Genomic DNA, 13,628 nt, shown 5'->3' with positions numbered 1-13,628 from the left:
CAAAATAAACAAAAATAAACTGATAAGTTTTCATGCTTTGAATCCTACTAGCTGAGTGACATTAAACAAATTATTCACTCTTCTAAGCCTTTGTTTGGCCCTGGAGTGCAGTGGAGGATGGCCCAAGTGCTTGGGCCCTGCACCCCATGGGAGACCAGGAGAAGCACCTGGCTCCTGGCTTCAGATCAACACGGTGCACCGGCTGCAGAGCACCGGCTGCGGCGGCCATTGGAGGGTGAACCAACGGCAAAAGGAAGACCTTTCTCTCTGCCTCTCGCTCTCACTGTCCACTCTGCCTGTCAAAAAAAAAAAAAAAAAAAAAAAAAAAGTAATAGGTACTTGCTTCGCAAATCATTCTGGGGAGGATTTTATCATGAAAATCATTTCAGACAAGAAATAGAACACTGCCGGCACTGCAGCTCACTAGGCTAATCCTCCGCATGCAGCACCAGCACACCGGGTTCTAGTCCCAGTCAGGGCGCCGGATTCTGTCCCGGTTGCTCCTCTTCCAGTCCAGCTCTCTGCTGTGGCCCAGGAAGACAGTGGAGGATGGCGCAAGTGCTTGGGTCCTGCACCCACATGGGGGACCAGGAGGAAGCGCCTGACTCCTGGCTTCGAATCGGTGCAGTGCGCTGGCTGTAGCAGCCATTTGGGGGGTGAACCAATGGAAAAGGAAGACTTCTCTCTCTATCTCTTTCTCCCTTTCACTGTCTAACTCTGCCTGCCAAAAAAAAAAAAAAAAAAAAAGAAGAAGAAGAAAAGAAAAGAAAGAAATAGAACACTGATTTGCTTTGACTCTCATTTTAGGCACTCCAGATGTTAGCAGAGACTGATGGTTGGTGATGTTATAAGCACCCCCATGACATGCGCACGGTACCCAAGAAACAAGGGGACCCACAGAGCTGTGATGGACCATGATACATTTTTGTGGTAGCGTTTCTTCTGCGTTTTTACTCAAAGTCTTAATTATCCTATTTCTGATCTGGGTGCAAACCACAGATTGCTGCCAATATTAGGGATGCTTTCTGGTTGTGGGTGTGATTTGAAACCCTGAGTCAGAGGCAGGAGTTGTCAGTCCTTTCACGTGGATAAGTGAATATTGCTAGGGGAGCAGTGTTAGGGAGAAAATCTTTTCTGATTCTTAAGTGGTGATTCTTCCATCAGTATTTAGAAAATATAAATTTTTAAAAATGTTTTAAATTGTAATTTATTACTTATTTGAGAGGCACAGAGAGTGTGTATGTTCCCGTCAGCTGGTTCATTCCCCAAATGCCTGTAAAAAGGCCAGGAGCCAGGAACTCAGTTCAGATCTCCCATGTGGGAGGCAGGAAGCCAGTCATCTGAACCACCACCATTGCCTTCCAGGGTCCAAATTACCAGAAAACTGGAATCATGAACCAGAACTGTCAATCAAACCCGGGTTTTCTGATGAAAGTTGTAGGCATCTCAACTGCCATCTTTACCACCAGGCTAAAGCCTGCCCTGGAAGTGGTTTTGTACTTCTGCAGGGTGGCATCGTAACTGGGAAAAGGGATGGAAACAAGTTTAGGGTGCAGTTTCAAATTTCTGTGTAAATCATCAAAAAAGCACCAGCTCCAATACAGGGGCAGAAAATACCATTCCAAGTACAAGTGCTTTGAGTTTAAGTCATCAGTTCTTAAAAAAGATATTTATTTTGAAAGTCGGGGTTACAGAGAGCGAAGGAGAGACAGAAAGAGGGAGATCTTCTAATGGGTGGCTCATTCCCCAGGTGGTCAGTGCTGGGCCAGGTCAAAACCTAGAGCCAGGAACTTCATATGAGTCTCCCATGTGAATGGCAGAGGCCCAGACACTTGGGCCATGTTCTGCTGCTTTTCTAAGCCACACTTAGAAAGAAACTTATAGTCAAAGTATAGAAATTAATAAAGACTCAAGAACATGATTTAATTATGTACCTCAAGAGATTCAAAAATATATAAAGTCCAAAGAAAGTAGAAAAAAGGGAATAACAAAGATAATATCTAAAAATCAATGAAATAGGAAACTACAGTAGAGTGATTATTTCTAAGTTGGTTATTGAAAAACAAGTATAATGGAAGATTTCTGTTAAGACAGATCAAAAAGCAAACAATGAAATTATCAAAATTAAGAATGAAAAAATGGACAGCATAAGAGCTTATAGAGATAAAAAATATTAAAATGTTATGAACAACTTTATGACAATAAATATGAAAATTTATATGAAATTAACATAATCCTAGAAAAATACAATGTATCAAAATTGACTCATACTAAATGAAAAATCTGCATATTTCTATGTAAAAATTATAATTTAAAATTTTCCCCAAAAAATCTTCAATATTGTGAAGTTGTTAAATGTCCTTAAACTGACTTATTGATCTAATTCAACCAACAGAATGGGAAAAAATATTCGCAAACTATGCAACAGATAAAGGGTTGATAACCAGAATCTACAAAGAAATCAAGAAACTCCACAACGTCAAAACAAACAACCCACTTAAGAGATGGGCCAAGGACCTCAATAGACATTTTTCAAAAGAGGAAATCCAAATGGCCAACAGACACATGAAAAAATATTCAAGATCACTAGCAATCAGGGAAATGCAAATCAAAACCACAATGAGGTTTCACCTCACCCCGGTTAGAATGGCTCACATTAAGAAATCTATCAACAACAGATGCTAGAGAGGATGTGGGGAGAAAGGGACACTAACCCACTGTTGGTGGGAATACAAACTGGTTAAGCCACTATGGAAGTCAGTCTGGAGATTCCTCAGAAACCTGAATATAACCCTACCATTCAAACCAGCCATCCCACTCCTTGGAATTTACCCAAAGGAAATTAAATTGGCAAACAAAAAAGCGGTCTGCACCCTAATGTTTATTGCAGCTCAATTCACAATAGCTAAGACCTGGAACCAACCCAAATGCCCATCAACAGTAGACTGGATAAAGAAATTATGGGACATGTACTCTATCGAATACTATACAGCAGTCAAAAACAACGAAATCTGGTCATTTGCAACAAGATGGAGGAATCTGGAAAACATTATGCTGAGTGAATTAAGCCAGTCCCAAAGGCACAAATATCACATGCTCTCCCTGATCGGCGACAACTAACTGAGCACCAAAGGGGAAACCTGTTGAAGTGAAATGGACACTATGAGAAACAGTGACTTGATCAGCTCTTGTCCTGACGGTTGATGTACAATGTAATACTTAATCCATTTTAGTATTTTCTCTTTGTTTTGTTCTAGTACTACTGGTTGAACTCCATGATTAACACACAATTATTCTTAGGTGTTTAAATTTAACTGAAAAGTGATCCCTGTTAAATATAAGAGTGGGAATAAGAGAGGGAGGAGATGTATAGTGCAGCACATGCTCAATCAGACTTGCCGCAAACGGCAGAGTTAGAAACGTGCCAGGGTATTCCAATTCAATCCCATCAAAGTGGCATGTACCAATGCCATCTCACTAGTCAAAGTGATCAGTTTCAGTTCACAATTGATCATAATGACAGGACTAAGAGTCAAAGGGATCACATAAACAAGTCTAGTGTCTGCTAATACTAGCTGATAGAATCAAAAAGGGAGAGAACGATCCATCATGGGAAGCGGGATGCACAGTAGACTCATAGAATGGCAGATGTCCTAAATAGCACTCTGGCCTCAGAATCAGCCCTTAAGGCATTCGGATATGGCTGAAGAGCCCATGAGAGTATTTTAGGCATGGAAAGCCAAGACACCCTGGGGAAAAAAAAAGGAAGACCTAAATGGAAGATCTCTGCGAGTGAGATCCCAGTGGAAAGAACGGGTCATCAAAGAAGGAGGTACCCTTCTCTGAAGGGAGGAGAAAACTTCCACTTTAACTATGACCCTGTTGGAATAAGATTGAAGTCGGCGAACTCAAAAGGCTTCCATAGCCTTGGCAACTCATGACTAGAGCCTAGGGAGATTACTGACACCATAAACGAGAGTGTCAAATTGTTAAGTCAACAACAGGAGTCACTGTGTACTTACTTCTCATGTGGGATCAGTCCTTAGTGTGTTGTCCAATGTGAAGTAATGCTATAACTAGTACTGAAACAATATTTTACACTTTGTGTTTCTGTGTGGGTGCAAACTGATGAAATATTTACTTAATATATACTGAATTGATCTTCTGTATATAAAGAGAATTGAAAATGAATCTTGATGTGAATGGAATGGGAGAGGGAGTGGGAGATGGGAGGGCTGTGAGTGGGAGGGAAATTATGAGGGGGGGAGCCATTGTAATCCATTAATTGTACTTTGAAAATTTATATTTACTAAATAAAAAAAAAAGAATCTGAAATACAGCAAAATAAGCCAAAAGCAAGAGAGGGAAGAAAATATAAAAATAATTGCAGTATTAAGTGGAATTGAAAACAGTGAACAATATGGAAACTTAATTAAACTAACAGAAGTTTCTTTGAAAGATCATTAAAAATGACAAATCTCAAGCAAGATTGACCAAAAGAGAAGACATAATTTGCCACTGTTAAGATTGGAACTATTACTACAGACCCTGAAGATAAAAAGGATAACAAGAAAACCATGAAGAATTCCATGTACTATGTTTCTCATTTTAAATGGAATGCACCAATTCTTCTAAAATCAAAAACTACTCACAAGTCACTCAATATGAAATAAATAGATTGAATAGCTCTAAAAATATCAAGTAATTCATTTCATAATATTGCGATTCCCAAAAATGGAACTTCTAGGCAGAGATTTACTGGAGAATTCTATGAGGTGCTAAAGCAAAAATTAATACTCATTCTGTACAATAACTTCCCTAAAATAGAAGAGAATACTTTCCAATTCATTTTATTCAAATTCCAAAACCAAACAAAAGCAGTGCAAAAATAAAACTACAGACCAATATTCCTTATGAATATCGATGCAAAAATCCTTAACAAAATATTAACAAATATAAAGTAGCACGATGTAAGAGAAATTATACACTCTGACTAAATGGGGGTTTATTCCATAGATAAAAGGCTTGTCCAAGACCTGAACATCAAACAACGTAATCCCAAATTATTTACAGGTCAAAGAAGGAATTCACATGATCGTATAATTCAATGCATAAAAGGTTTTGAAAAAATTCAATGCTATTTTTGATAAAACATCTCACACATGTAGGAATAGAAGAACACTTCCTCAACTTGAAAAAGGACATCTATAAAAAGAGGGAAACCTAGCACTGTGGTACACATGGTATACATTTGGTCTAGTAGTTACAATGCTGGTTAGTACACCTGTGTCCCATATCCAAGAGCCTGGATTCAAGTGCCAGTTCCATCTCCTGACCCCAGCTCCCTGACAGTGCAGACCCTGGAAGAAAGCAATGAAGCCTGAAGTAACTGGGTCTCTCCTACTCCCAGTGTGCAAGACCTGGACTGAGTTCCCAGCAAACAGCTTTGGCCTTGGTGGAATCTTGGCCATTTTGTGCTTTGGGGAAGTGAACCAGCATATGAGAGCTCTGTCTTTCTCTCAAATTAAAATATACGAAAAAAAAGAAGAAGAAGAAGAAGAAATGGTAGAGAGTTGGGTTTTTTCAGGAGAGTGGTGATTTGAGCTCACCCCTAGGATGAGAGAAGCGAATCACCCTGGCAGAGGCTGAAGAGACCCAAGAGGGAGAAGGACACTGATGGAACAAGACCCAGAGCACCAGAAAGAAATGGGCTCAAGGGCTTACATACCAAAGTGCTTCTTCCTCAGTTACTGGGTGACCTGGTGACAACCACAATCAGGAAGCCAGTCTAGTCACATGAGATGCTGATAATTCTTTAACATTGGTTCTATATGTTCTCTTTTGATACTTGGACATAAATATCTCCAAAAGAATAATATTCATATTTTCTGTGTCCAGTGGTTTGGTCTTAGATGGGTATCGCATTTCTGGATCTCTGAGGTTAGAATGCTGTGATGGTTGCAATTACCTCTCTTTGGGGATATTCTCCTCAGGGCTTCAGCCTACCCTGGGATGAACAGGGAAAAGAGGAAATTCGGTCCTTGTGCCCCTAATGCTCACACAGTCTCCTTCCAGGTCCTGCAAATTTAAACAAAAGGAAAGATGCTCATGTCTGAGGAAACACATCCTGTAATCACTACTTCTTCAGGGCTGGTGGCTGAAACACGGCTCAATTAGAACTAAAAGCATGATTGAAGTCTAACTTATATTATGCCCATTCATTCAATCATTATCTCGTGCCTTTTAGCATACACTTGCTGGGTTTTTTTTAAATTTTCACTTTCCCAAAATTTGCTTTCCTTATCCCATCACTGGTCACTACAAGGCACTTTTAGTTCTATATTCTTTCCAAAAAAAAAAAAAATCATTCTTTTCAAACTTCTGAAGAAAACCTATTAAATTCATCATAAAATACCAAATACATCATTCTGAAATATACGATTTTTGACAGTCAGAAAAGGAAAGAGAGTTGGATAAGGGAGGAGACAATGTCATAAAAACAGGCAAATTTTTAAGACTTTAACTTACTTATCAGGCTATTTATAGGATATATATAGTGTCATAGTTTAAGCATATTTTTGGAAACTAAGAATCCACATTAATTAATTTTCTATAAACTGAAAGTTTACTCTTATAATATTGAAAAACTGTATAATTATTGACTATTTGGCAGGAAAACTTTCCTAAAATATATTGCCTGCCCCAAAGCCTAGTGCAATGGGACTGCTAACCTTCTCTCAGTGGCTGAAGTTTGGTTATCTGGGTCTCTGCTGTGATAACCCCAACACTGGTTGTCCAGGGCTGCTTGCCTGGAACTCGGTGGCCTCAGGCAATAATGCTTTTCATAGCACGTTGCTATTCTGTATAGAATTTATCTCTTATACACAGCCATGAGAACACAATGAGAACATTTACTCTTCTGTTAAACGTAATTATAATTACTTGGTCATCTGGATTTCCAGCCTAGTACAGATAAGAAGCATCTGGATGGGTCAGCAGCAGAGACAAGCCACGGTGGTCCCAGTGTCTGTTTCTGGCAGGGATCCCATCGAAATCTCTGCTCCAAGTCCATGTGGACTAAGTACAAGGCCCTGTGCTCAATGCAGCAATAAAAGTAGTAGTGACTTAAATTGTATAGAATTCCATATATCATATCTCATTCATTCTACCATTTCATTCCCACAGAAAGTCTATGAGAGACGAAAATAACATTTGTTGAACAGCTGCTATGTGCCAGGCACAGTGTTCAGCTTGTGTTAGTCATTTTATTCATTCATTCAATAAAGTTCTACTAATGGGTTACTCTGCGCCAGGCACCCTCCTAAGCCCAGGATATACCACAGGGAGTAAAACAGTGAAAACCTCTTCCCATGTGTAGCTTGTATCTTAATGGAGATACATTATACCAACAGCCAAATAAATAAATACATGGAGCATCCAAAGAAAGATGTGCCTTGGAGAAAAATAAATAAATGGAGAGGGAAGTAGGGAGCACCAAGGATACAAGATGAGATCCATGCTAAGTGGGGTTGTTGGGAAAGGAGAAGGTGACATCTGAACAAATATCCAGGTCAGGAAGAGATCAGGAACCATTCAAGCAGAATATCTAGGGGAAGAGCATCCTGGTTAAAGAAAATAGCAAGTGCAAAGACCCTGAATAGATGTGGCTTAAGTAGAGTGATCAAGGGGAAGAGTAGTGAGTGACAAGAGCAAGGATTCTCCATGGTCATTGAGAGGACATTGACTTCAGTTCTGAAGCAGAAAAAAGCATTTGAGATTTAGGAACAGCGAAGAGTTAAGATGCGACTTACATTTAAAAACGAGCCTGTTGATTGCTGTGATGAGAACAGACAAAGGGAGCAAAAATGAAAGAAGGGAAACTAGTTAGGAGGTCCTTACCTTAATGCAGGTGACAGATGGCAGAACCTTGGACTAGGAGAGTTGTGATGGAGATGAGAAGGGTTTAGAGGACTTGGTGATGGATCAGAAGTAGGATTTGAGAGAAAATGAAGATTCTGGGACCCTTGCAAGGTTTGTGGCCTGATCAACTGAAAGAACAGTGTTGCTCTTGGCTGAAGTGAATACAACCATAGGAGATGATTTGGAAGGAAGTGTGGTGATTTTTGTTTTAGACCTGTTGACTTTGAGATGGCTCTCACACATTTAAATGAATGCATTGAGGAGGCAGTGGCTGTAGGCACTTGACATTCAACAGAATTATGAGCTATAGATAAAATTTAGGCATTTTTCTTTTTTAAAAAAATTTCAATTTATGTAAGGTGAACAAGTTTCATGTATACAGAAATTTTCATATATACAGATTTAAGAGCACAGTGATACTTCCCACCCTCTCCTCTCTCCTGCCCATGCTCTCACCCTCTCTCCTCCTTCCTTATTTTTTCTTTTAATTTTTACAATGGCATACTTTCAGTATGTTTTATAATCACAAGCTTAACCCTCCACTAAATAAAGAATTTAACAAGTAGTAAGTGGAAGAAACCACTGTCGTTCAGGAGTATAAACAAATGAAGTCTCAAAAAGTCAATTTCTCTCATATACTTTACATTTTTTGTGCTCTGTATATTAGTTGCCACAAATCATGGAAAACATTTCCAAGTCTTTTTGTGACTGACGTTTATAGAGAGATTGCATTTAAGTTCATGGGGAGGAAGGTGGCCACTTGGAATAGCAGTTAACTATTTCTTTGAAGATCTACATTTCATATCAGAATGCCTAGAATTCGGTCCCAGCTCTGCACCCAAATCCAGCCACCTGCTAATGTGTACCCTGGGAAGCAGTAGGTGATGGCTCAAGTATTTTCCTTGCTACCCACATGAGAGACTAAGATGGGGTTTCCAGATCATGACTTTAGCCTGGTCAAGCCCTTTGCTGTTATAGTAATTTGGGGAGTAAACTAGTAGATGGGAGATCTCTCTCTCTCTTCCTCCCTCTCTCTTTAAAATAAATAAATGAAAATTAAAGTCATGGGGATAGTGAGATCAGTAGTAGAGCAAGTTTGATGTAACCCCATGTCATATGATGGTCACTAGTCACATATGACTACTCAGCACTGGGAGTGTGGCTATTGTGACTTAGCCAAGGGGAGGGTTAAGTTAGAGAAGAATATGTACAGAACAACAGAGAAAGAGAGGCTGAAAGATGGGAAAGATTTCAGGATTTCTGGGATGCTTGTGAAGACGGAGGCAACCAGGGATATGGGCATAGGAAAATTAATCTGTTTTTCTTAAGAGTGAGAGAAATGGCAAGGTTGGGAGTGTTGTGGGAGAAGCCAGAGGCATGCAGAATGCTGGGTGAAAGTCAAAGTTAAAGTTGGCAAATCCTCTCTGGAGCAGAGAGAACTTTGGACTCCTTTCTTTAACCCCTCGAGAATGTGATTTTGATGTTGTTATTACTAACCCCGTCCTACAGAAGATAAAACCAAAGGTCAGAGATTTAAATAACTTACTCCAGCTCACTAGATTATGGAAACCAGGCCTGGAATTATGCTCTAGGCTCTTGACTCTTGGCCTAGTGCTCCGTACATGGAATAGAGCATGTGACACTCCCCCTGTGGGTCACATCCTTTATAGCTTGTGTCTAAAATCTCACAAACACCTTTTCAGTGTAGATGTCATTACTATTCTCAATTTAGAAGTGAAGAAATTAAATCTGAAATTAAGTCCTTCAACCACATTATGGTGTTCCTTACCAGAAACAGGTTTTATCCTCTCTCCCTCCAACTCTGCCGTTCTAACCATCCCCTGCTGTGTCTTATGCCATCTGTCTGCTTCTCCCCTTTCCATTCTCATTGCTTAGCTTTCATCTGCCAGGCTTTCTCCACTTGCATTTGCCTTCCCACACACCTTGCTCAGTCACTTCAGCAAATGTCAGGTCGGTCTAACTATTATGCTCTACACCAGGCTTCTTCGCAAGGTGACTCTGCAGCTCTTCCCATTGAGAGATGGAACTGGTTTCCCCATCCCTTGAGTCTGGGCTGGCCTTGTGTTGCACTTTGACCATTGCAAAATAGCAAAAGTGACAGTAGGCCAATTCTAAGCCTGAACCTCAGATGACCTTGCTGGTGTGCACCCTGTCGAGGAATCCTACCCTGCTGCCATGTGAACAATCCAGGTTGGTCTTCTGAAGGACTGCAGACCACAGGAACAAACCTGAGCTAACCCAGCCTCGGCCACTGAGATGAGCCTACCCCAGCTGTCCCAGAAGCTAAGTGTTAGACATGCATCAGCCCAGTCAACACCAGATGGGCCTGGACTAGGCCAGGAGAAACCTCCCTCCCCACACCCCTGCCCAGCAATCAACCCAAAGACCCAGAAGCCAAATAAATGATAGTTGTTTTAAGACACTAAGAGTTGAGGTGGTTTATTAGTAACAACTAATGAATAGAGTCCCCTTGCTGTATTTCTCTCTTGCCCACATCAACAGGCCTCCAACTTCACTTTCCCAAAGTTTGAATACTGCTATATTTTTAAAAATTTATTTATTTGAAAGGCAGAATTAGAGAGAGAGAGAGAGAGAGAGAGAAAGAGAGAGAAACTTTGATCTGCTGGTTCACTCCCCTACTAGCCACAGTGGATGGGGCTGGGGCTGGGCCAGGCAGAAGCCAAGAGCCTGGAACTCCATGTGGATCTCCCACATGAGTGCTGGGGCCCAAGCACTTAGGCCATCTTCTACTGCTTTCTTGGGCACATTAGCATAGCACAATTTGACCGAGTGTGAAGTGTGTACCAGGCACATCGTTAATCTCTCCATCTGTGTTAACAGGAGGAGTTAGCATCACAGCTTATCCACAGCTGAGGTCTGAAAGGTTGAATAACTTGCCAGAGTCACACAAGTTAGGTTTTGGGGCTGGGATCTCCTCTGAAGTCAGCACCCACCGCCATTCCCTGCGTTACTGCTCCCCCTGCCCCAACACATGCACACACACACACACACACACACGACTCCCCCATCCCTCCCACCTCATCCTTGCAGAGACGTGGTCTGCCTCTGCAGGCCCCAAAGACAGCTTGCTTCCTAACTGCTCCCCCACAGCGGAGGATGGATTTGCTCGTCTCTGGCTGGGCTGTTTTGTGCAGTGACCAAGGGCACACATTTTGTTAGACATTCGGCCTGAATAAGGGGCTCAGGCCTTTAGTCTGTGGTTGCAGAACAGAGAAAAGCTAACTGACCCATAAGGGGATTGAACTTGTGACCTAGGCTTCGGAGCACCAGGCTCTAACCTCTACACTGCAGACCGGGCACCTCCGGAGGGCTGCTTGCAGGGGGACTGGCCGTGCATTGTAAATCTTCCCCTGCTACTCCCCGAGGCTCCTCCCCATTGCTGAGGATTAAAAAACTGAGGTTCATGCAAGAGCAGAGCAAGAAGAAAATAAATCGTGATTTAAATTCATGCCTCTGGACGCCTAGCTTAGCCCGCTGAACCCCTCTCGCTTCATCTCTGCCACCTCCGTTCCTTGATTTATTTCAAGCGATGGCCCTCTGTGTATGTGTAAAAATCCCCCTGAATGCTTTCCCCTGAGGGCAGTCAATGCGTCTCTCTGAAGTTTAGCGCCAATGCTGATGTGTGCAAAGGGATGAAAAACGGACATTTTCAAGTCTCCCCAAAGCTTCGAGCCAAAAGAAGAAAGAAAAAAAGTTGTCCATTCCCCTTTTTCAGCCCTCACACTTCAAATGCTAATGAAAAGTGTGTTGTCTTGGGCCTTCAATAGGTCTAAAATGCTCTGGTTTGGAAGTATTTGCATACCCTGCTGAATAGGGAGGCGGCCAGCCGAGAGGATTAGAGCCACACATCAACTTCTCCGAAAAGGGGCTGACAGGGCTGAAGAAAATTGAGTGTGGGCAGAGCCTGACTGTAAGGGGGCCTGAGGGGGCGGGATGTCCTCCAGACAATCATCGTTTCCTTCTTTCTCCCTTGAAAATAAAAAATTTAGGGGAGAAAAAGACATAGAATAGGTAAAATAATCCAAGTAAGGGAATTTGGAAAAAGTAACAAAGAAAGGAAAAGAAACAGGGAAACATTCTTAACCAATCACCCCAAATACGTACAAGGGTACTACACAAAGTTTGTGGAAAAGTGAATTGGAAGTTTAGTTTGGTTCAAAAATGGTTTGCAATCCATGCAAATGAGGGGTTTTCAAGGAGTTCATGAAAAATTCGTACTAGGAAAAAACTATGTATGGATTTCAAAAAATTTTTGCATCAGAATAAACATCTTTCAATTCCATTTCCCACAAATTTTTTGAAATATCCTCATGTATTATTTGTTGATTTATTTTATCTATTTGAAAGGTAGAATGATGAAAGAGAGAGACAGAGAAGGAGTGGGAGAGAGAGAAAGAGAGAATATCTTCCATTCACTGGTCCATTTTTCCAAATGGCCCCAGATGAATCCAGGAGCCTGGAACTCCATCAGGGTCTCCCACTTGGGTGGCAGGGACCCAAGTACGTGGACCATCATCTAATGCTTTCCCAGGCACATGAGCAGGGACCTGGATGGCAAGGGCAGCAACTGGGACTCAAACCAGTGTTCCATATGGGATGCTGGCTTCGCAAGCAGCAGCTGAACCACAATACTGGCCTGGTTAATATTTCTAATTTTGCAAATCACTACATGCCTACAGTTTTTTCAATAGCTGGAATTACTTTTTTTCCTGTATAATGATCATTTAACATTGTATCATCAATATTCTCATAGAGTTCTATGTGTTTTATAAAGTATTATTTTTATTGGCTTATGTAGTCTTCCTTTACTGCTTGATGAGTTTCTCTTAGTTACAGTAGCTATCTTCATTCTAATAGCTAATGATTCTATTGCATTATTTCCTTAGTATGCTTCCCTCCAAGGTTTTTCAATTTCCAATGATATAGATGGCTTTATAGCTTTTTTCTATTTTATGAAAGTGTGCATTACCTATTTAGAATGGTATCAGAACTGTGTAGAGTGGGCTCTCAGCCTAGCAATTCAGAAACTCCATCACACATCAAAGTACCTGGGTTCAATGACCACCTCTGGCTCTTGACTCTAGATTGTTGTTAATGTGGACCCCGAGAAGCAGCCAGGAGGGCTCAAGAAATTGGGTTCCTAACACTTGTGTGGGAGGCACAGATTGCGTTACTAGCTCCCAACTTCAGCGCTGGCCCAGATCCAGCAGCTGTGGGCATTAGGGGAGTGAACCAATGGATGGGAGCTCCCTCTCTTTCTCACTCTCTCTCTCTGTCTCTCGAGTAAATAAATATAAATAAATTTTTACAACTGCAAATGTTTCGGTTTCCTTTCAAAGAAGCAATTTGTTCAAGTATTAATTTTTCACAAGTGCTTAAGTTTGAAAGATCTCAACTTTTTAGTGTAATTTTCTAAGGACTTATTTGTTTATTTGAAAGGCATGAGTGACAAGAAGAAAAAGATCTTTTATCTACTATTTTACTCCTAAAATGCTCACAACAGCCAGAAATGGGCCAGGCTGAAACTAAGAGCCTGGAACTCCATCCTGGTTTCCCACATGGGTGGCAGGGGTGTAAGTACTTGGGCCATCTTCCACCACTTTTCCAGGTGCATTAGCAGGAAACTGAGTTGAAAGTGAGGTAGCTAATGCCTATTTGTTTGGTCA

The 13,628-nt window shown here is 41.2% G+C and overlaps 1 pseudogene; it reads right to left on the bottom strand.

Moving 5' to 3' along the window:
• The window catches only part of LOC127490168 (large ribosomal subunit protein eL30-like), a 114,397-nt pseudogene that overhangs the window by 67,136 nt on the left and 33,633 nt on the right, over positions 1–13,628 (bottom strand).

This window comes from Oryctolagus cuniculus, chromosome 11 (assembly GCF_964237555.1).
Source record: "Oryctolagus cuniculus chromosome 11, mOryCun1.1, whole genome shotgun sequence".
NCBI lineage: Eukaryota > Metazoa > Chordata > Mammalia > Lagomorpha > Leporidae > Oryctolagus > Oryctolagus cuniculus.
Note: the sequence above shows the minus strand (reverse complement) of the source record. Positions and strands in the feature narration are given on the sequence as shown.